Source organism: Ischnura elegans, chromosome 6 (assembly GCF_921293095.1).
Source record: "Ischnura elegans chromosome 6, ioIscEleg1.1, whole genome shotgun sequence".
NCBI lineage: Eukaryota > Metazoa > Arthropoda > Insecta > Odonata > Coenagrionidae > Ischnura > Ischnura elegans.
In genome coordinates this window covers 41,726,932-41,752,701 of record NC_060251.1, presented here as the reverse complement: position 1 = coordinate 41,752,701, position 25,770 = coordinate 41,726,932, and the positions used below count along the sequence as shown (strand labels likewise).

At 39.5% G+C, this 25,770-nt stretch overlaps 1 protein-coding gene across 1 annotated transcript in view; it reads right to left on the bottom strand.

Annotated features, from left to right (window-relative positions):
* LOC124160570 (phosphatidylcholine:ceramide cholinephosphotransferase 2-like) overlaps positions 1–25,770 on the bottom strand; it is a 479,802-nt gene that overhangs the window by 439,772 nt on the left and 14,260 nt on the right. The window lies entirely within an intron of this gene.

Genomic DNA, 25,770 nt, shown 5'->3' with positions numbered 1-25,770 from the left:
CTCATGAAAAATGGGCGATAACTTTCGCTTTTTCATTATACCTAAAAACTTATGGGATGATGGCTGTATGAGAAATATTTTATCGTCCTATCTTTTCTTTCCACAATTCTTTTCCTCATAAATCAATTTTTTATCCTTTAAATTATGTAATCAGCTGTTTGGGGCGGAAAATAGTCCTTAGACACCTAAACCCTCTCGCAGATAAGTTGGTGAGGTCACGAACTTCAGCCGAATGGGTCACCGCCTCTCAAGTACTCATTGGCCCAGCGCATCGGACTCACGTGGTTTGTAGTTGTTTACTCTCCTGTGAGCGAATAGTTACCATAATCAGCGGTTCACACTTAACAAGCCAATAAACCAGAACACTTAAAACGCCACCAACTCATGAAACTCGGGCGGTAACTTTGTTTTTTTTTTAACTCATGAGTTAATGGCTGTATGAAGTTTAATATTAAATCGTAGCATATCTTTCCCTTCCATCATTTTCTTCCAAACTTAATTTTGTATTCTTTAATGAATTCCTTTCATCAGATGTTTAAGTCGAAAAATCGATCCAAAACGCCCACAGCTTTTCGCAGATAAGTTGATGACGCCACAAACTCCCGCCGAAATTTTCACTGCTTCTCAGACAATCATCGACTAAGCGCATCGGACTCACGTAGTTCGCGGCCGTTTACTCTCTAGCGAGCGATATTTTCCTTCAGCGGTTCACACTGAACAAGAAAATTAACCGGAACACTTATGACGTCGCCAACTCATGAAAAACGGGTAGAAACTTTCGATATTTTTTTTACTTATGGGATGACGGGTTTGTGAGGCATAATTTTCCGTCGTAACTTATCTTTACCTGTTCTTACATACGCATTTATTAATACCGTTTCATTAATTCATTTACTGAAATGCGAGTTTGGGTCTGACATTATTGTGAGTGAATGACCTCACGCCAACGAAAAGTCGCCAACGGACCAAAAGGATTTGCTTGCATTCAAAACTCAAAGGAGAAGAATGAGGAGACCCCTCTTGCATAAATCCTCTATCCTTCGGGAAAAGGGATCAAGGTGGTGTTGTGGCTAGGGTCCGCATCCCAACCGTGGGCTCGGGTTCAAATACCGGCGGCGGCAGATAATTTTCAGAGACTGCCCGATCCCTGAATGAATGTTGTACGGAAGAAATTTCTGTTTGCTCTTGATGTCCAGCAGCCGTAACCAGGTGAGAGCTGTGATGCGGTAGGTTATCTCTGGTTGTGCAACCAGCCTATCCAGCCTGTTTCTCATATATGGCCCATTCCCTAACCTTCAATTCCTGGACAGGATTTATTTGTCGTTGAAAGACGACAAGACTGCTATTGGCAGCGTTGATTGTCATCTTGGACGAAACAGTCCACTTTTCAAGAAGTGAAAGATGTGTTTGGAGTTATCGCAAAGCGTAATTACCGTTCGAGGATTGAACCGCGATTTTGGTTCACCTGTCATAGTAGAGAAGAAAAAGAACCATCTTCCAGATTCAATTAATTTGAGGAAGGAAGAAATTCAAGTCTACTCTGACGAAATGGAAAGTAAAAAGGAATACGCATGGGAGGAGAACCGCCAGAACTACCGAGGGAAACAAAAGAACTTTTCCACCGAGAAGGCAAAGGCGAAGGCGACATCGCGAGGCTAGGAGAAGGAGAAAACGGTAGCCAACGGTGCAAATCCGACAGGACGACACTACAAAGTCCACACGCCGACACTCCACAGAAACCGACGCCAGAGACGAACGAGAGAATACTTGATCAATCAATTTTCGGTGTCGATGTTAGCGTATTTCCCGTCGATTCTAGTCAAAATTTTGCGACGAACCTAAGCAAAGTACCGCGGCTCGCACGAGAGGTCTATCAGGCCCACATGCCATATGAGAAACAGCTTGATAGGCTGGTTGCACAACCAGAGATTACTTGGGGATCGGGTTGGTGTGGTGGATAGAGTGTTGGCTTCACACCCGGTGGGCTCGGGTTCAAATCTCGGCGGTGGCAGAAAATTTTCAGAGACTGCCCGATCCCTGCTTGAGTGTTGTTTGGAGGACATTTCAAGCGCAACACTCCTTCCATCGGATGGGACGTTAAGCCGCGGTCCCCTATGCGCCTTTCGTCCAGAGCAGGCTAATTTCGACGCCAGGTTTCTCTCCACCCTTCCGTCCATTCCATTCCCTCATGGCGCAAATGACCTCAGCTGTCGGTCGCCTCCTCCGAATACCCTACCATATCCTCGGGAAAATTTTTTGGCTCTTAAAGTGATATTTTTCTCAACATCGTTAGTTAAACTTAATTGTTAAAAGAAATACACAAAAACTTGGTTGCCAAGGGAAACGAGTGAGTCTCTATTATGTGCTGAAATCGAGTGTGAAATCAAATGCACTACCGAATATCTAATTGATATTGTTTGTTACCTATACCTCATTTCTGTAATACCTAATTCTGTTTAGAAAAAAGAAATCACTGTAACCCTGGCTTCTCATCCACTCATATGACATGATACTAATGCTCGGTCATGAGGAAAAGCACATCTTCAAAGCAGTAGGTCGCTTCAATCGATGTCCCAATGCATATATCTACATAAACATTAGTAGGAACAAACCACCCGCAGGCACAAGATAATTCATAGAATTTTTTAATGAGAAAAATGCTACTACCTCCGAAAAATTGCAATTTCAATTAATTTATTATCGTGGGCCATTTCGCCCATGAGATGATTTACAAGTGCACGAAAATTCAGTAAAAATCATTTGACAAAGGTTCAAAGAAAAAAACACTACATCAAGACTCAGTAAAAATAGAGGAAAAAACTAAAAACAAAAACAAATTATAAACCTATACAAGCATATAGATGCATTTGCATCCCGAATGCGGATACCCGGGTATCTAGCCACACAAAATTTTCATACATATTAAATACTTTTGATACAGTATCGCAATTTATTCAAAGAAAAAATATTCAGGTGTGACAGGAAAACGTAGGACCAATAGAAAATTATATCATGCATACAGAATATATTCTCCCCTCATTACATCGGTACTCAATCACGCCAGCATGACTAGTTACACAGGGAATTGCCATGAACTATCATTAAACAACTAATATACTTTATTCTTAAATACATGTATTGATGGCAAATTTCTTATTTCTATCGGCAGTGAGTTCCATATTCTAGCCGCTGTAACCATGAATGATTTATTGAGGTGAGATGTTCTATGGCGGGGGATATGAATGTCAAAGTTGTGATTTCTAGTGGGTATGAAATGAATATTTCTTTTCCGTATATAATATAAAAAATACTTTAAATACTACGCTATTAATTGAATGGTAAGTAATAATTTAAAATTTTAAAATTAAAAGTTAATTACTAATGATATCTGAGCATTTTACACTTTGTTAATATCTCACGCTACAAATTTCAGTGTCAAACGATGCAAAACATGGAATTAGGTCTAGAGACGTTTCCTTTATTTGCAAAAAAATACAGTTCCCTCCCAATCCATCGCAGACGAGTTTCTAAAAATATCCTCGGCGCCATCGTTCTCCACTAAAAAAATTCGCCCTCCAGTCCCTTTTTCCATTTCCTGCCGTGTCCTTCATCGCTGAGTCAGCTCGACAGTGACCAACTGATCCACTCCACAACTGGCTAAGTCATGGAATGTGTTCCGTTCCATCGGAACGAAATCGCCAGCGACATCTGACATAAAATACCGCATGGTTTACGACCAACGAAGGAAAAAGCAAATCCTTAAAACGCTGATTACCTACATCGATGACCGATGAAGGAGGTAATGAAAAAAATACAAGCGACTAGTCAATACTTTAAGAAAATGAAACTCAGTTTTAATGTCCTCGTGCATCGAATTCTTTTCATTTTGATCACAAGAGCCAAAAAAAAGTCATTTTGAGTGAAGAAAATGCTCCGATAATTCATGGATGGATTCATCTCTATAATAAATTATAAGAAATTCATTCGTTTATAAAAAATATTTTGGCCTAAACATCGCGGCGTAAATCACCCGTGCGCCACAGAACATTTCAACTGCAGTGTCTACGTAGCATTAGCGAGCTTTACATCATAGCATAACATGTCAAATGGATCAGCGAAATGGTCATTACCATATAAATGACATATAGAAGTGTGAAATTTTGAAATTGGAATACAGGAAAATCAAAGTAATTTTTGCACTTTTTCTTAATTTATTTGTCTATTTCATCGATGGAATTTTGAAATTGATTTTTAACCCACTTCCCACTGCCGCGGCCGGCATGCCGGTTCAGCTTGAAATTATGCACACTTGCTTCCTTATGATGACAAAACAATATTCAATAATCAGGCATTCGAAATTTTGTTCCATTAAGCTCTTATTAATTAACTGAATTTCGACGTGGAAATATAGTTTCATAGACCCATAGCGGTATCTCGAATTCTATCATTTCAGGATTCTCCACTCCCATGGTTCCATTGATTCCCACCGGTCGCAATAAATAGCGGGTCTCCAGTCGCTAGGATACAAGTCAATATACGTATTAACCTTAAGTGATAAGCTACGCGTCGAATTTAATCGTTTATTGCTCAAAATCGAGCTCAAATAATTAATATGAAGCTCAATTTCATATCTGATAGTTAAAAAAAAGAATTAACATTTACAAGTGACATAAACTCACTTCAAAACGATATGCAAATACTTGTAAATGTGGTCTAGTGGTTATGGTGCTGGAATACCATTCTGAAGTGCCATGTTCTATTCCCATTTTTGGTTATTTTTTCTATTATTATGGTAAGAATGAGTCCACAATATCATATTGCAACATAAAAGGAAACCAAATACATGTGTATCTTAATGCGTCGTGTTGTGACACGAAAATTAAATAATTCAAAGGAATCTTCCATGTAAAAAAATGGGAAAACATCAGACATCGCAAGTGTACAAAAACATTTTCTCGCACAGAATTAACATTGTCAGTGAAAATCATGACTATAATTGTGAATATCAGGTTTTTGCAAAAGAAGAAGTACAAAGAAATATTTTAAAAAGTACCACAGACAAGACACGATCTTAGATCCCCAGCGTGGGAGTCGAACACCATAGTCACGACAGTATTTACTACATACGGATTTCTGAAGGGAATTCAAAGCCAAATACATTGACAGCTACCGATCCTTGCGCCACTAGTGACCAAAGTTAGAGTGCGGATTAATACGCGGAGACCAGTATCGCGTTTAACAGTATCGCGGCAACTGCTCCCTAGTGGAGCCTCCAATGATTTCAACCTTGACCTCGTGCGGAGTAACCAAAATTGCTCTTGAGTATGTTTACTTTGAAGCATATACGAGTAACAATGTCGATACACACAGAGTGCTATGTTTTTCTCGTTTAATGGGACACAGAATGACTATGGGCGGAATCCCAAGTGTCATGACATTGTTTTGTTCGGCGAAAAAGCACAAGTGTCAACAATTAGCATGACTAATGGATTCCCTCCGCCTGTTGGGTGGGGCCTCAAAATGGCGTTCAAAGTCTTTCACGAAATGCTCTGAAAAGGCTCTTTCTCGCTCCCTCCTTAAATCCAGGAGCAAATGGATCGTTTCGGGGGGAAAAAGGCGAGATTTCCTCTTCGTTTTGACGCTCGCTTCCGCGTCGTATTTTTAGATTCACGCCTGGTTCGCAAAAGCGCCCTCCTCACTAAAACGCGGGCGGAGAGAATCTTCCGACGGCTTCCCTTCTAAAAGAGAGCCCTGACTAATGCCATTTTGTAGAAGGGGTTATCGCCCAACGATTCATCTCTCTTTGTTTTTCGCCAAGGCGCGATATCGGCGAATAAATCCGAGACAGAATTGAGCTTGGGTAAATAAGGTGTGAAATCAAGCTTATTTTTAGAATAGTCGATTAACCGAAAATACAATCCACAAAAACAACCACAAATCAATGGATTATGGTTTCATCAGCATAAGAACACTATTTCAACAATTTCCTAATTTTAAATAACCATGTCTGATGGATACAAGATAAGAACACTATTTCCACAGTTATTAAATAGTCCAAGAATCAAGATGATATCCAATCCAAGTATGATATGCAATTAAAAATATGTTAAAATTTAGGAAAATTAAGCACAGAATTCAGGTTTATAAAGAAAAATTCGAACGCTGTGATCAGACAGTCGGCCAAAATCGTATGCATAATACTCTAACAAACAAAACTAAATTGGGAGATGGAAGCTTAAAGCTAGGTACAATGAATTTCAAACAACAAAATTAAATTTTAAGACGGATAAAATATTTTTAATCATAGGTTTTCAATCTCCGTGAGTTCACTCAATCTCAAATTTATCGAATGATCACATTTATCTTATTGTCTCCGACATATTATAGCGTTAAAAAAGGGTGAGGATTCAGAAAAATGCTTTGGAGAACGGTGGCCAACAGTTCTTTTCCTCATGCATATTAATTGCAGGATATTTTGCAAAGGACATGAGCTCATCATTATCGAATAATGTCACCAACTAACTTTTATGCCGATTTAAATTCAAACTAATTTATAGCGACATTTCCATAAAACAATGGGCTCGGCTACTCGTAGCGTGAAAAATACGTTCTCGACGGAAAGCTACCCCTTTTTTTGGATCATTGCCTGAAAGCAAAGCACGTATAGGTGTCTTCGATTCCTTAACCTGTATTCTAAAAAAAAGACTACGAATGTGCCAATTCACAATTTTTAAAAAAATATCAATATGTTAGATACTATTCAATGACAATTTTAACTGATATTATCATACCATTTGCTCCTTTTTCACGTTATAAATTGTCCATGTATTTTCAAATCCAGCGACAAAACTATAAATTTTCCGAGAGAAAACTTATAACATTCAAAGGAAAAAATACAAAAGAAAGCATTAAAATGTAAAGACTATAATAAAAAAATCAAATCCTGAATCGATTCAACTACAGTTGGCTACGAAGAAACAAGTTAGCCTCTACGTAACATTCAATTATTACGCAATGAACCTGTCTCATCCACAGTGACTAATAGGCCACACGGGTGAGTGTCAAACCGATTCATTCTTCGATTCTTTCTTCATCTATTCAATATTCATCTCACACTTTTTACGTCTCCGATAGAGAATCTCCGATATAAAAAAATACGTCCTCTCAATAGAATAAGTGTGGTCGTACAACCAAAGTACTCAAGTTCCGATCTTACATATTTACGACCCCTCTGTTATGATTACAGCATTCACACCGACGTCACTTATTGCATTAAGTTCGCCTAGAAATAGATCTTTTAAAAAAGGAATCGTAAAACGGCACAAAGACGGCAAAACTGAATGTTCCAGAGAAGATTGAAGTACTACCTTGTATTACTCTCACGAAAAAAAGTTACGCCGCTGAAAACCTAGAAAAGTAGTGTCACAGTTCATCAGTAATTGAGGCAGTCTGCCAGAAGGTTTACATGATACAGAATGATCAATTTTCACATCGATTGGAGCAATTTTAATTTTCACCAAATTGTGAAATTTCACTATTTTGTGAATTATTATCCCAATAACAGTGGGAGATACGGTGTTTTATCATAGGATTAAACTTAAAGTAAAAAAAATTTAAAAATATAGTAAAAAAACAATTTCATATTATTCAAAGTTCATGGTTAAATAAAAAACACAGTACTATTCCACAACTTATATTTTTGCAGTCTACTAGTTTCAACGTTACAACGTCATTATCAAGACTAACTGAGAAAAGCATACAACATCCAGACTTATTTATCCAACAATAGTGTGAGGGAAGGAGGAGGGGGGGGGGAAACTAAATGAGGAGGAGCATTGAGCATTGTTGGTTGGGCATTGTTGGTTGGATGGGAGGTTCAAAGCAAAAAGTATAAAAGTTTGGGGAGGTGGGATGGGGGCAGGCAGATAAAAGTCAGGTGGTAACGAGGTTAATGAGAAGGGGAGGAGGAAGGATTGTCAAGGAAGAAGTCAGATTTTAAAACAGTAGATAAAAAGTTAGAACATTTGAATACAGTCATATCATTAAAAATTTCGATGTTGCGTGCAAGAGTGCATTTGGTGATTTCTAAAATTTCTAAAATATCCAGTTTTACACTCTTGTCATGTACATGTAAAATATTAATATTAAAATCACTGTTGTGGCCGGATTCGGACAGGTGTTTAGAAAAGTGGGAAATGGAGTCTTTCAAACGAGCACTTCTTTTGTGTTCATCGACACGAGTTTTAAACTTGCGGCCCGTTTGACCAACGTACACACCGTTGCACTCGTCGCATGTCAGGGCATAGACACCACTTTTGTCTTCAGGATTCACTTTGTCCTTTGAGTTAAAAATCACTTTACCAAGGGAGGTCGGGGAGTAAAAACACACTCTGTATTTGTCTTTGGGTATGAGGTTGTGAACACTGTAAGACAGGGGGCCAAGGAAGGGTAATTTGCACCACCGTTTGGGTTCTGTTTTGGGGACCGGCAGCAAACTGGTTAGGGTGGGCGATACTCTTATTCGGGTTTTTTTGGCCAGTAATTTACGGAAGAGGTCATAATGATAGCCGTTATTAGAACATATCGATTTAATAACATCAAGTTCCTGGTTGAAACTTGAAGCAGTCATTGGTATACAAAGGAGTCTGTTTAGCATAGAGTTAATGCCTGCTATCTTGTGGGAGTAAGGATGGTTTGAGTCTGCGGGGATAAGTACATCCGTAAAGGTACTTTTCCGGTAGATTGAGAAGTCATGTTTGCCTTCTTTGAGGGAAATCGTAAGATCTAGGAAGTGGATTAAGTCACCTCCAAGTTCAGTTGTAAAATTGATGGATCGGTGGAGGGAATTGAGTAGCCCAAGGAAGGAGGCCAGTTGTCTCTTGCTACCGGTCCATAAGCAAATAATGTCATCAACATATCTAAAGTAGTAGCACAAGTTTTTTAAGAGGGGGTGATGAGAGCTGAACATTTTACTTTCCAGGTTATCCATAAAGATATCAGCCAGGATAGGCGAGAGAGGAGAGCCCATAGAGAGACCGTGGTTTTGTCTATAAAACTGTTGATTGAATTGAAAATAATTTTGGTCCATGCACACTGATAATAGTTTTTTGAAGTCACTCACTAAGTCGTCATTGACGGATGATTTTCTGAGCCAATCTAGAGTTATATCTATGGCTTCTTTGGCAGGTACGGAGGTAAAAAGGTTGGAAACATCAAATGATACCAGTTTTCCATTTGGTGGGGGGGTTATTGTTGAAAGACGTTTTGCTAATTCAGAGGAATTTTCAATGCTGTGCGTAGGCTTGAACCCCGAGAGGGACCGTATGAGTGTATTTAGCTTTGAAGAAAGGAGATGGGAGGGAGCAGAAAAATGGGAAACCACAGGGCGTATGGGCACGTTAGACTTGTGGGTTTTGGGTAAGCCGTACATTTTCGGTGGCAATGGATTCATTTTAATAAGATGTCTCCTTTCTCGAGGTGAGAGTAAGGAAGTGCATCTGTTCACTATGGATTTAAGTTGATCTTGAAAAACGGGGGTGGGGTCTTTGTTTAGCAGTCAAGGATCAGTCAAGGATCTGAGCAGCCGCATCGCCTTCAAGAAACGTAAAGTGATCAGCAAAACACTGCAGACTCAAACCATCCTTACTCCCACAAGATAGCAGGCATTAACTCTATGCTAAACAGACTCCTTTGTATACCAATGACTGCTTCAAGTTTCAACCAGGAACTTGATGTTATTAAATCGATATGTTCTAATAACGGCTATCATTATGACCTCTTCCGTAAATTACTGGCCAAAAAAACCCGAATAAGAGTATCGCCCACCCTAACCAGTTTGCTGCCGGTCCCCAAAACAGAACCCAAACGGTGGTGCAAATTACCCTTCCTTGGCCCCCTGTCTTACAGTGTTCACAACCTCATACCCAAAGACAAATACAGAGTGTGTTTTTACTCCCCGACCTCCCTTGGTAAAGTGATTTTTAACTCAAAGGACAAAGTGAATCCTGAAGACAAAAGTGGTGTCTATGCCCTGACATGCGACGAGTGCAACGGTGTGTACGTTGGTCAAACGGGCCGCAAGTTTAAAACTCGTGTCGATGAACACAAAAGAAGTGCTCGTTTGAAAGACTCCATTTCCCACTTTTCTAAACACCTGTCCGAATCCGGCCACAACAGTGATTTTAATATTAATATTTTACATGTACATGACAAGAGTGTAAAACTGGATATTTTAGAAATTTTAGAAATCACCAAATGCACTCTTGCACGCAACATCGAAATTTTTAATGATATGACTGTATTCAAATGTTCTAACTTTTTATCTACTGTTTTAAAATCTGACTTCTTCCTTGACAATCCTTCCTCCTCCCCTTCTCATTAACCTCGTTACCACCTGACTTTTATCTGCCTTCCCCCATCCCACCTCCCCAAACTTTTATACTTTTTGCTTTGAATCTCCCATCCAACCAACAATGCCCAACCAACAATGCTCAATGCTCCTCCTCATTTAGTTTCCCCCCCCCTCCTCCTTCCCTTACACTATTGTTGGATAAATAAGGCTGGATGTTGTATGCTTTTCTCAGTTAGTCTTGATAATGACGTTGTAACGTTGAAACTAGTAGACTGCAAAAATATAAGTTGTGGAATAGTACTGTGTTTTTTATTTAACCATGAATATCTCATCGTTCCACCAAGTAACGCCTAAATCTGTTGATTTTTTAATCAAAGTTGTTTTGAAACAGAATAAAATCACGCATACAATAATTTAATAACTTGTCTCACACAAGTACGTAATAAAAATAACCGAGATTCGCCTCACAGAATTCTCATTGCTCCTCCTTTTCAGAACACATTTCAACAGCTGCCTGAAAAGCTATCTGGAACAATCCTTCATTTCAACACCACACAGATTAAGCTCTGCCCTGTCCCATTTTGATCAAGTAAAGGCTAGTTATCATCGAAAAAAAAACATCCTTGAGGAACAAAATGCAGACAAAAATTTTAAGAACTGGCAGAGTTAAATCGAGTACTACATTATAATAGTGTCGCAAAGCTATTTACCTGCTGTTCAGCTATAAATACTCCCAAAGAGTACAGATACATATTCAAAGGCTACTGCGTTGTATAGGAACTCTCTCCATCGGCATGTTATCGTGTGTGTTACATGCACAGCTCATTCCAGTAATTGCCATCATTGAGATAACAGCGCGTAGAACTTCGCAAACACTTAAACATGGAAACGTACTATGCATTTGAAAAATAGAAAAAAAAATAATCTATGACGCCAAGAACAAAATGTACTTCTGATTTTATCCTGCAGTCGAGGGAATGCCTACCAACCCATTGGACCAGAATTGCGCAGTACAAGACCTCATAAAGTTGTAGCTTCACTAACAGCTACCTAGGGGATTTTCCACCCACGAGAGCGAAAAAAAATTGCGACGCGAATAGCGTTGCAATGCAACCGACATTTTTGAAGTCTGAAATCAGATTCCACTCGCGTACTCCCAACAGCAACGGAAGGCAATGAAAAACCCACGAGAAGAATATAAGTACATGCATTCACTGTGGCCACTCGGCAGATTCAAAGCATGATTCGACGACGGAAGCGGTGGAGAAAATATGACCGAACTAGAAATGTCTGTGCACGTTTCCAGTAGGTTGTAACTATAAGGGGTATGCCACAAGTAATCGCTCATTGTTACTGGAGTGCCGGAACAAGTCAGATCGATTGTTGACGAGTTCATACTCTGGAAATTCATTGCAACAGTAACGTGACTAGGACAGGCTTTGGGGGGGGGGGGGTTGGGGGCCCGAGGGGGCGACCCCTCTAGGCAAACGGGGGTCGCCCCCTCGGGAAAAAGTTTGGGGAAAATTTCTGGAAAAAGACATACCTGGAAATGCATTTTATATCATTTTGATCGATATATTTAACTTTAAGCAGATGCAGTTATTTTATTCAAAACTAGACAATAGTTTTAAACATTTTTTTATTTCTCTGAGGCTTTGGAGGGAAATATCCCTCTCATCCCCTCCATAGTTACGCCATTGTATTGTAACAAGATAGAAACAGCTGTAGTAAAAAAAACGGTTCAAACGTTTACACATCATTATCAAATCAAAACAGGCAGCTCTCAATAATGAAGTGTGAAATTTGAAACCGGTTGGGTGAAAAAAATACGGTGGAAAATTGCTACATCGGTTTCTATTTTATTACCGGAGCCAGTGCCGGAGTACTCAAATGAATACAAGATTAACCGATGCGCTAAGTAATAAAATAACACCATTTTAATGACTATTATAATTGAAGTATTCTACCGATCAAGGTAGGTTTCCATGGAGCATTGAATAATAAGCTCTTGCGCCTACTCCCTCTCGTTCTATCTAAAAAATCCTATTCTCTTCCTTCCTCTCCCTCGCTTACCCAACATTCTGCTCTCTAACAGCTTTCAACATCCCCTCCCCGCTAAGTACGCGCTCCGTCCATGCCTCCTGTCACCTCCGTTTCTCACCTAAAAGCTGCTTCTCCTAACTCACCATATCCAGCACTTCGTCCCTCCTTCTCCTCTCTGGCTATATCACCTTCTCTATTTCCGCACTCACATCCCATAGGCCTCGAGTCTTTTCTCGTCCTTAAAATAACATGAGTACTCAATATGATTACAAATAATACCCATTTAAGCAACAAGCTTGACAATTAGGTTACATACAGACCTTGATTTTTGTCTAGTAGAGTTTTCTTAAAATTCGAAGAAATTTCACAGCCCATTTGTATCACTTTCGTGGAATGGAAACGATGCACGTTTATCGAGTAGGTGTCTTCTCTGAAGCGAGGACATCCTCCATACGAAATGAAGCCATTCAGGCTGTATTGGAGGTCCCTTAGAAATAGGATTTCATCAACAACGAGTGGTAGCCAGGAGGTTACAGTGTTCACCTACAACCCGGTGGTCCTATTGGCACATCCGAGACTCAAACCCAGCATCTCCGGATAGTGGGCGAAAACCTTAACCACCGAGCTGGCGCTTGTTGTTATTGGAAGTCCATTTCTAAGGGAATATATACTCACTCACTCACTCCCATGGCCATTTATACCCCAAATGATATTTAGCCTCGCCAGCTGTCTGCTTCCAACTCTTTCTAACTTCTGCATCCGCCTCGCTGACTCCCATTTTCCCCATATCAATCTGCACCTCATCCTTCCATCTTTTTCTCGGTCTTCTTGGAGGTCGTCTTCCATCAGGGTTTTCTACCCAGACGTGTTTTACTAGGGCCCTTTGCTCCCTCCGTATTATGTGCCCTGCCCATCGCAATCTGCGGCTCTTGGCTTCGGCAGCTACGTCTAGCGAGTTGAAAAGGTTCCTGATTTCCCTATTGTTTTTTATTCTCCAGGTTCCGTTCTCTCTTGTTGGACCAAAAACTTTCCTTAGCCCTTTATTTTCGAAGACAATTAACTTCTTTTCCGTTCTATTATCGATAACCCACGATTCTGGTCCATTAAGAAGGATAGGTCTTGTTATGGTCTTATAAATTCTGAGTTTGGTTCTGATGGATAACATTTTTTATGTTAGCAGTTTGTTCAAAGCATACATACTTCTGCTGTCTGAATTTATACTGTTCTGTATCTCAAATGATTCACTATTGATTGAGCTGATTATGGCACCAAGGCATTTAAATTCATTCACTCTTTCAAAAATGTGATCCTCAATTTTAATGTTTCTCGAGTTATCAGGGTATCGACCGAAGGACATAAATTTGGTCTTAAAGGGAATATATACGACCTATAAATGTTAAACTGCGTTTTTTGTTGAAACTATTGGTTATACATATAACCCCATGCGGGGAGTTATTCGTGGACACCTCCCGATCGACTACAACACCACAAACTTTGATTGAATTCTGAAACCCTGATTTCGGGCACTCCCCTCTTAAGAAATAAAATCTAATACATGACGAGAGAAGAGAATGATTAGCTGCAGTGGAGTAACTAGGAATATGCTTTGGGGTGGGGATGGCATGGCCTGGGGCGGGAAAATTTTAAATCATTTTGGCACTAAAATTTTTAAATTGAATCAGATGCAGTGTTACATTTCAAAACAAAGCAATATTTTAAAATAACTTTTTTTATTTCTCTGATGCTTTGGAGGGGGGATTTATCAATAGTTACGCCACTGATGAGCTGTTTTCCGTTAAAATGTAGAATAGAATAGAATAGAAAGATTATTTATTATTCTAGGACTGATGTCCTCTAAGAACAAAACAATTTACAAAGCATATATACATACTTCAATATATTTGCTGAATTACTCATTGTGAGCAGTAATAGAGAAAAAAAGAAAAATGTATTACCAGAGCAACGATGAAATCACCAGGAATACGTGCGGTCGAGCGGGAAGCTGAGGTTAGAGACGGGAGGATCACATTCCTTCTGTTAGCAAGAGAAGCCACTACAATACGTGGGTATGCTCACGCCGGTAAGTGCGCCTTACTTCAGCCCAACCGCTGTGCAGTTAAACACGAGAACGCTGTCAGTCATTCCGCGCGGATGATTTTATTAGAAACAAAAGAAGACAAAAAACAGGATTTGACGCAGATACACTCTCGGGTATAAATAACGTGAACTAGATAGCACTACTAAGCACTATCAACGTGTCACCGAGTAATGCTGAGATTTTTTTCACTCGGGCGCATTACAATACTTCGAGGTCCAACAATAACGACAATATTTTACCAAAATTAATAAATAGCCATGGTAAAAAATAAACTCCAATCACATTTCATTTCTTTTCTCGTTTCATTTTAGGGCCCCGCGCACTGGCAACTTTTTCGAAGCAACTATTTATAAATGGTTGTTTGAAGGGAGTGTAAGGTGCGTGATGTTGAAACAGAAGTTGCCAGTTCGCGGGGGCATTTAACCCGGAAGAGGGCGCGCGGGGTGTAAACGACACCTCATAGTTCTCATTTGGCACATTGTATGTCCATCTTGAATCTACAGTGTTGTTAGTTCTCATACTTTCAAGTGTCATACATTTTGACAAAATCATACTGCCAGTATCCGATAAAATTTTCATTCCGCTTCGGGATAGGACCGAGTTAAAGTGTCCTGGGGTGTCACCTACCAGGGGCGCAGCTAGGAATTAAGGCTGGGGGGGGGGGTTTAGGTGCAACTAACACCGGGGTGTGTGGGGGTATTGCATACCCACCAGGATAAGCGGTAGGTGCGAGATTACTAAATTGCGGAATTTTTTAGATAAATGGTCGAAAATTGTGAGTTTTACGGCTTTCTGATGGATATTTTATTCGTCCTTGCACTATTCTATTAGTAATATCAATTCAATTAAGTAAAATGGATTAAACGTAAAAATTTCTCTGAGCTCTGGAGGGAGGGAGGGTTTATCCCCCAAAACCCCTCCCGCGCTGCGCCACTGTCACCTACACCCAACGCACCTTTCCCCGTTCCTCTTCCGAGCCATCGTACTTCCCCCGAGATAATTTCTTGCATGAGAGCTAATTATGTTTTTTCTCTTTCAGCATGTAGAACATACCATTCAGCATGTTTGATAAAACAGTCCATGCCTTGAAACCCAAACTAGAAACGTTAACTAGAAATATGTTACAAAGTCTCAAGTAGGAACCTAGACAACTTCAGTTGAATATTTTTCTAGCATTATCAATTTTATGGTAATGGCGCAAAAGTAAATAGTTGGTAAGTTTTCCTGGATATCAGACAATTACTTATAACACTTATTTTTTATCTTTTATTTATTATATTTTTTATCTTTTATCGAAAAAAAATATTAAAATAAAAAGATATATAAAATATAAGTGGTATAATAATTTTCTGATATCCAGGAAAACTTATAATGGAATACCACAAAGTAAATCAAGAGTTAGTGAATTTTAAATAGTTGGTATCAATATCATTCGGTGGACCTATTTAAAAAAATGACACAACGTACCTAAGTATATCATTCCAATGAAAGAGAAAAAAATATATTTTTTCTTTGGGGTGTCGGTGACACCCAATGCGCCTTCTAACGTTACATTTCGGAGCGCGCCCTCTCCTGGGTTATGTAGTCCCGTAGGATAAAGTTACGTAACTACTCGAGTCGGGTCTTATTCGCCCAGAAATTAAACCTTGCACAGCAGGGCCGGCCTTAGGGCGGGGCGACCGCCCCGGGCCCCGCGCTTTGGGGGGCCCCGCGTTCGTGAAAAAAAAAAATTAAAATATACGATAGTTTTGAAAACGCAATTTCAACTATTACTGTATTGTTAAGACCGTGCTAGAAAAAAATAATATTATGAAAAAGTAATAACATTGCAGTAATTTTTATTGTGCAATTGCGTTTGTCATTACAGTACTGTGTCGTGTGAGTGATAACAACGAGTGAGAGAACTTGACATGAGTGAGAGCGGGCGCTTTTGAATTTTATGAATAAATATAATTATAAATGTTATTTGTATTATACTATTTTGAACTCAACTTCGTGATGGTATCATAACGGCGTAATTACGAAGTCTGAATTTGGGAGGGGAACACATACTTAGCCAGAGAGTGGTAGGGATTCAAAATGCTCGAGTTTGTTGATGGGGCATAGAGTTTAATATTTTAAGTGAAGGTCCCCGCACTGAAGGTTCGCCCCTAGCCCCGCACCTGCTAGGGCCGGCCCTGTTGCACAGTTATAATGGTCGCACGATTGGAAATAAATTTGGGATTTAGTGATAAGAAACTGAAAATATTAAAAGCATTTAATATTGTTTTTCCACAAGATTCAGTGGTGTAGTGCATAGTTTTACAGATAATTTTCGCGTACTGTTTTCGTACATCAAAATTGTATCACAAACGCTCGCGACGAGTGGCCGAGGAGTACTTTTCAATAGATACTCAACACTCTCATCGGGTCAAAACGCAAAATCATGATAAATAACGCACACAAATGTGACAGAAATAAATAAAAAAGAACATCAAGAGATTACACGGGACGCATTACTGCAAAAATCCTTAAATGAATGTAAGTTTTATTCATTTAAAAAAATATTTTATTCATACATATCCGACGCTACGATATAGGTAATGGTTAATATGGCCTTTGTCATAACATTCCTTATATCAAACGTTTCGGAGGCCATTGAGTGTACTTACCAGTATAATAAAGCTATGATATGCTAATATATTTATAACAGTTCTCCCTGATCTTAGGGTACACAAGAAAGTACGAATCAATATTCCAACATGTGTCCCTTGATATGAATAGACACAAGTAGGTTCACATGGGAGAGATACATGAATGATTAATTATTCATGGTCAATGAACTTATATGATTAATAGGACTTTTTAAGAGAATTTTAGCACTCTAAGGTTGTCCACATTTTCTCTCAACAGCGCAATATTAAATCCAAGATTAACGGAGATAATTCTCACCGTACCTAGAGTAGTATTTGTACTTGAAACGAAACGATGATGGATTATTCATTCAATTCCACAGATGATAAATTTTACCAAATATTCCGCTTCGTTTCTTTATTTATAATAGGCTCATGGAGAAAAGGGGGTACAAATTACTCCCAAGAGCCATAAGGAATAGAGAAATATATTCCATTTTTAGTTTTCCCATAAAATGAAATTAATATATCCATCTTGCTATCATCAGCGAAACAAAATGTGTTGCGAGATATTTAACAATTAATTAAGGAAGGCAAGAATGGAAAAGGAAGACCCCGAACAAAATATATGGAACAAGTAAAGAGAGATGTGAAAGAGAAGAAATACGTAGGTGTGAAAAGATTAGCTGATAGGAGAACTGATTGGAGAGCTGCGTCAAACCAATCCTAGGATTGTTGACCAGTGATGATGATGATGATGATGAATTAAGGCAAGGATGAATATTTTCACTTCCATGATTTCTGCGTATTGAAAAAAAACGATGTAACGAGTGATAAAGCCATTAATGAAGACTTTGTATGAATACTTTCACTTTCATGGTTAATTCCGTGTAATTTTATAAAAAATAATTGAACTCATTATTTGAAAATCATTTGCAAGCATCTTGGCTCCTTGTTAAAACAATCTCATGCCATAAAAAGGCTGCTAGGCATAATAATTCATTTTTGATGAAGCAGTTACAATCCGGAGGAACACGTACCCTGCTACTTTGAGAAAGAACAAAACGTAGATCAGTAGTTAGAACTACGCAATCAAATTTTTGTTTGCAAATCTAATATCAAGTGAACTGCCTGAAGAAGGACCACGCTTCAAATCGCGGTGAACTCCACTGTGGCATTCTATTGTTCGCCGTATAAAGGAGTTATGTACACTCCGTTCTCGGATCTATGCCTAATTACAACATGAAAGTTTTGAAAAAAATATCACCATCGGTGTAGATGATTCCGTAAACATTTAAATCTTTTAATAACCAGAAACAAAATACGAAACAAGGGAAGAAAATTTATACACTCTATAACATCTTCATTATTTTAGTGAATTTAGTACAGGAAACTGATGTAATTCTTCGTTAAAACTTACACGGGTAGTCGTCATGCCAAATGAAAACTTTTGGGCTAAGTCGCCGCGGTAATTTTTGGGTGGCCCAAATGTTTTGCTGACCGATGTTGGTCGCTTTATCTAGGGAATCTAATGAAGTGGGAATTTAAAGTCATATACATATGGGTATCCGTGGCAGGGGGCGGAGGGAGGGGAGCTGGAGGTTGGAGGAGTAGGTTGTTGATTGTTTTTCCGGATTACGGGTTGCTAAGTACGACTTATTTTAAGGCCGGTGTCCCTGTTAAAATCGTTCTTCGTACTTGGCAACCCGTAATCCGGAAAAACAACCAGAAACCTTCTCCTCCAAACTGCCGCTCCCCTCCCGAACGGATGCCTATAAATTATATGAGGCTTTAAATTCCCACCTCTTCAGATTTCCTTGAGAAAGATACTACCATCGGTCGGGAAACGTTGGGGCCACCCAAAAGTTGACGCGGCGACATAGCCCTAAGATTTTCATTTCACATGGGAACTGATGTCTTTGAAGAGAGAGGTCGAGGGACGATGTGTTGGGGGAGGGGGGGGCACGATCCGGGGTATGAGGGGCTGGAACCCCCCTCCAAGAAAAATGCGAACATTTTTATCTCTAGAAATCACATTTTATGCTATTTTGGCACATGAAATTAAACAATTGACGGGTGATCGGAAAGCTGTTTAGCTAAAACATATTAATGGAGTAGAATACATTTGTTTTGTAGGCTAATATTTTTCTCAGCTGATTCAGGCTCGATACGAAGGTAGTTCTACATGTTGAAATGAAAGGTAGTTTCATTTTTTCCACAATAATTTAATGCGTACGACGCGTTCCGGCTCATAGAGCCATCATCTAGTGCAACACACCAGTGGTGTTGCCAGGATTTTGGTATGGGGGGACATACCGGAGATTTCGGGGCCCATGCGGGGTGCATGGAAAACACCCCGGTGAAAAGGGTGGTTCGGAGGACTACCCCCGAAAAATGTTGGGATTTTTGATGCTGAAAGCGTGATTTTAAGGACTCAAAAACAGTATAAATGTTATCGTTTTGTTTATTGAGGTCATCTTACTCGTTTTTGGCGCCCCTTTTAAAGGCTCAATAGGGGTTTGCAACCCGAAAATCCCCCCACCCCCGTTACTACGCCACTGCAAGACACTGCCGTACACGATATTGTGCTACAGTATCATACGCATTAAATTATTGAGAAAAAGAGCAACTACGTTTCATTTCAATAATATTTTTAGCTATAATTAATTGGTTTGGGGGGGGGGGCACGTGCCCCCTGTGACCACCTACCAGCGTTACTACGCCACTGCAAGACACTGCCGTACACGATATTGTGCTACAGTATCATACGCATTAAATTATTGAGAAAAAGTGCAACTACGTTTCATTTCAATAATATTTTTAGCTATAATTAATTGGTTTGGGGGGGGGGGCACGTGCCCCCTGTGACCACCTACCACCGTTACTACGCCACTGCAAGACACTGCCGTACACGATATTGTGCTACAGTGTCGTACGCATTAAATTATTGTGTAAAAGTTCAACTAACTTTCATTTCAATAATCTTTTTAGCTACAATTAATCGGTTTGGGGGGGGGGGCACGTGGTCCCTGTGACCACCTACCACCGTTACTACGCCACTACAAGTTACTGCCGAACACGATATTGTGCTACAGTATCATACGCATTAAATTATTGTGTAAAAGTGCAACTACCTTTCATTTCAATAATCTTTTTAGCTACAATTAATTGGTTTGGGGGGGCACGTGCCCCCTGTGACCACCTACCACCGTTACTACGCCACTACAAGACACTCCCGTACACGATATTGTGCTACAGTGTCGTACGCATTAAATTATTGTGTAAAAGTTCAACTACCTTTCATTTCAATAATCTTTTTAGCTACAATTAATTGGTTTGGGGGGGGCACGTGGCCCCTGCGACCCCCCTCCCACTGGCCATGCCGCTGTCTCCGCATCATTCACCTCTGCATGAGGTACAATTACCCGCTATTGTTCTCACTTTACGTGAGTCCGTGACAAAAAGATAAGCATGGCGGGAGGCGCAGTCGTGTCGCAGTTCTTTGGGGCGAACTAACGAGGACACTGATCCTTAGTTAGTGCGACCCCCTACGCATCTCCATTGCCGCAATTAAAGCAATTAAGCGGCGGGCAGCAATTAAGGGAATCCCCCGTGGCGGCCGGCCTCTCTTCCCATCTCTCCTTCTGGAAACTGTGCGCGTCAAAGAACGACATAACCTCCATCCCACGACCACGGATGCCTACGCAAAACACGAGCAAGGAGAGAGAGACATAATTCTTATGCATGCACAACGCATGTCTAAATTAGTGGCGAATATTAAAACTCACTTTGATTCCACCAAGTGATTCTTATCGGAGAGGGAAAAAGCATTCGGTGGCTTGCAATTCTGCTTGTTTATTCCACTCCAGAAAGAGGGTTGCTTCTTACACTAATTGGCAGAAAAATTGTACCGCTTCTAATTATTTTTTCAAAATTTGTCCCGTTCGGATTTTTACCCGAAAGTTTAGGTCAAACTTTAAAATCGTGTATCAAACTCTTTCATCAAAACATGTTTTATGCATTGGACATGCATGGGACCGCCTTGTTCGATATTTAATGTACGTATTTTATCAAAGGTAATTACAGTGGAGTACAAGGCTTACGTATTATGATTGACTACGAAAACAATAGTCATATTTTCCAGGGGCGTTACTATGGGAGGATGAGGGGATAGACCCCCCTCCCCAAAGCCTCAGACAAATAAAACAATTATTTAAAACGATTGCCTACTTTTGACATATAATAACTGCATCTGATTAAAGTTAAATTTAAAGTGCCAAGATGATATAAAATGGATTTCCATGCATATCATTTTTCAAAAATTTTCCTGGAACACCCGTTGCCTGTGGGGGTCCCCCTTTCATGACCCTCCATCCCCCCAAAGCATATTCCTAGTTATGCCACTGATATTTTCATATATCGGTGTATTTACGACGCTAAACCTAGGAACAGATTTTTACTCTGCATGCAAATTATTTAAAAAAATAATGCATCCATAAACTTTTTGAGCTTATTTTTAACAAACGCAACATGATAAAACGCCCTAACTTGCTTTTGTAATTGAAGTCAGTAGCCTTAAATGCGCTCAACATTGTGGCATAAAAATTCGAAATGGATTACAGCATGTCAAATTTTCTACCTGATAAAGTTGAGAGAATTATTTACACAGCACTTTGCATTCAAATATGGCATATTCATTTTATGGCTACACATTCTTTTTGATGGCTTAAAATTGACACATTTACCGGCAAAATCTCAAATGTCTCGTATTCAATGGCACTCGTATCCAGTGGCGTAGACTGGAATTTCGTTCGGGGGGGGGGGGTTCAAAACCAGGGGGGAAATTTTTTGAAAAATAGGGCACTAAGTAGAGAGTTTTAAACTAATTTTAACACTTTTCATAATCAAAAAAACTTCAATTGGTAAAGAAATATAATGTAAATTCATGATTTTTCAATACTTTGTTTTCTTACATGAAGGAAGATAATTTTGTTTTTTTATTTCGAAGGGGGTCCGGACCCCCCTCTCCCCATGGCCACGCCACTGCTCGTATCTCGAAGTACCACTGTATTTAACTTAAGACGAAAATCGCTTTACGATCGGTCTTCCGGAACGGATGTATTTCATAAAGATTGGGTCTACTGTACCGAGTTTCTCGGTGTAACCTCCTTACGAAAAGGAGGCGTGGCTGGTAGAGAGGAAAATGAGATGCGATTAGGTCAAGAAATAAGGGAGGCAAGGGCGTACCCAGGATCAAAAATAGAGGGGGGGGGCAAGCCATGGTCATTCAAAATGTAGGTAAGATTTTAGCATGGAAAAGGTAAATGAAATCAACATGTTATGGAAACTGTAACAGCTCTTTATTAGTTTAAAAAAAATATTTTCTTGAAAAAATATTATTTTCCTTATAGATAATTGCGGTTTTTGCTTCTAGAGGGGGAGGGCAGTTGCCCCTCCTGCCCCTCGCTGGGTAAGCCCATGAAGGGAGGAGAGAAAAAGATAAATATTTTCGGAGGTTACGAGCAAGAGAGCGGGAGCCAAGATGAGTGCGCCTGGACGGAGGAAGTGACGTCATAGGACGCGCGCAGCATCTATTCCGAAGAGCGGTGGATTCTGGGACTTGGAGGCGTGGGTTGGATGGCCGCGGGGGTGGAGCGTTTGGAAGGAGGACGTTTATTTGCGTCCACGCGGAGAGTTGCATTTCTGCGAACATCCACGACCCAACCCCCATCCATTCCCCCGAATGTCGCCGCGCATAACGTATGAGACCGCAAACACCCGGAGGGCACAACAGTCCGACCCAATTACACACTCCAAGCCGCGAGATTTAATTCTAAAAAATAAACGGATAGGCCACACGAATATCAACACGGAATTCCCTGACTTTTCCATAAATTTCAGACTACTTTCTCAATGGGTTCGTTTACAAATATTTATTTAGTGTCGTTTGAGCCAGAGCTTCGATAACACCAAAATATAAAAAAAGACTTAAAAAGAGTATAATATTTATTATGAAGTAGAACTATTCATGACTCGGAGTACTAAGCGAGAGAGCTTATTAAAGTTTATTCTAAAGTTTATCTAAAGTTTATTAGAATCTAAGGTGAGGAGCCTTAATAGCAGGTTGTGGATTTGCACGCTGTATTAATATCTAAACCAAATCAGCACCCATTCTTTCTTTTCCGAGTTTTGAAAAGCTAATTTTTTTGTTTGTTAGAGTATTTCACACTGTTTTTTGGTAAAATCGTGTTTCATAATCTTTTTTTATTTCTTCTACCCTTTAGTGGTGAATCATCCAATCGATTAAACCAGAGTTGTTAAAGTAATTTATACCAAATAAAGTATAACTATTGCCATATATTGAGGAAATTTAAAACTATTTTTTCCATGTGTAAATATAGTTGATTAACTGCATCACAATGTGACAAAATTTCAAATGTTTGATTTTTTAATATTGTATTTTCATCAGCAACAAGCAAGTGTGCTAAATTTTAAGCCGATCTAACAATGTTAAGCGGGTTTAAATTAAGTTAAGTACAAAATTCCATCAATGAAACAGATGAAGCAATTTAAGAAAAAGCGTGCAATAAAAATAAAAAACCGTGTCATTACCGTTTTTCGTTAAATAAGAGAAGTTTAACCACATTGTTTTACTTACACCCAAGATTTATTCTTCTACGAAATTTTCGCATCGCTTCGCCATGATTTGTATCCAAATCTCCCGAATTCCGGGCAGATATGATAGTAGTCACTTTCTCTTCTTGGCTATGTCTAATTTCCGATTCAAATTAAAAACATATTTTTATATCGGTAAATATCTGAAATATATCAGCAACGACCAAATATGTATGTATCGAAAGGAACAAATACATCACCTATGGAACAAGAAGTAGATGAAGGGATATTCTTCCGATAATGGCGAAAGTCATATTGTATTGACGATGATAATAGGTAAATTAAAAAAGAAGAACTTTGTGCTTTCACATTAATATTTATTCACGACCATGGTTTCAATGCTAGACGTCATCATCGTGTGTATATATATAGGTGTATATATCAGACAGGACGTCTAACGTTGAAACCATGGTCGTGAATAAATATTAATGTGAAAGCACAAAGTTCTTCTTTTTTAATTTGATTATGAATCACTTTCACCAAGTTACGCCTCAAACAATCAATTTGATGAAAATAGGATTTGTGAATATTACTTACCAGTAGCTAATATATCATCATTTGGACTTCTGGGACGAATATGCTGCCAGTGAACAATTAATAATTCCTATTACTAATGCGCAAATGCATACCAATTTTGTTGTAACATGGTATAGTGCGCTGTGGATGTCAAATATTTTCCCTAAATTTAAACGTGCGCCGTTTTCCATAGAAAAATTGCCAACCAGTATTTAGCCACCGATTTTGGAAGGTGCTAATGATTATGTTAAGGGTCCATTAACCTAAGTGCGACCAGTCAAATAAAAAAATAGCTGTCTAATCCAAGGCATACAACCAATGTGTCCGCAAAAATCGCAAAAAAAGGGGAAGTATGAGCTTCTGTTTACATTAACGTTGCCAAGCCAGTCAGCGATTATTTCGGCCATCTAAAATCAGCTAAAACTATCACACACCCCCGGGCATGGGTCCAGAAAAAGTCTAACATTCGTTGCGAAGAATAAGCATACTAAATTTTAAGCGTTATCTCAGCGTTAGATGTTTTTGTTAGAGAGAAAAATAGCATCAAATATATTTTAAAACCTGAGCGGTAATTTATCTTACCTAGCTTCCGACTGCCGTACGCAAATTTGAAATATACAAGGTGTGACGAAAAAAAGACCGCACTGATTTTATAACTTGCTCATTTCTACGGATCGAAATATCACTTCATCGAAATTGTTACCCTGAAAGTATATCCCTTGGCGGACGACACACCTTTACCAACGTTTCTTCTAGCTTTCGAACCCTGCCTGGTAAGCCGCCTTAAGGATTCCATACAGGTCCGCCGTGCAATTACATCTAATGTCCGCAATAGAGTCGAATCGGTACCCTTTCAAGATTGATTTTAACTTTGCAATAAAAATAAAGTGTGATGGAGCCACTTCTGGAGAGTAGGATGGCCGCAAGATCACGAAAGAGGAGGTTTTAGAGAAAAACTCTGTCATGATCAGCGTGTGAGCCGGCGCGATATCGTGGTGGAAACGCCATCAATAGGAACGAATTTTGATGCGATGTGCGTCATGCCCAAAATGTCGATCAAAATGGTCTGATGAGGTCCAAAAATATTGTTCACTTCTTCGGCTACCTCCCTAACATATGAATAGCGATTTTCCTGAAAAGTCGTTCACCAGTTTGACACGGTTGGGGTCTGTTGATGTGGGAGTCCGCCCCGTTCGCGAATCTTCATCTGTCGAGGTTCTGTCAGATTCAAAACGACTGTACCACTCAAAGCACTGGCTTTGACTCATATCTTCATTAACAAAGGCTTGCTGAATCATTCCAAATGTCTCCGTAGAACTTTTTCCAAGTTTGGAACAAAATTGCATGCCCCTCCTCTAGCTCCTTTCTTGCTGCCGTTGCACGAGGCGACGAACAGATCAAGACACGTACCGCTGCCGCTAAGTTACGGCACGACGTAAACAAACGCAACACCTCTCGTTTTAGTTGTCAGATGC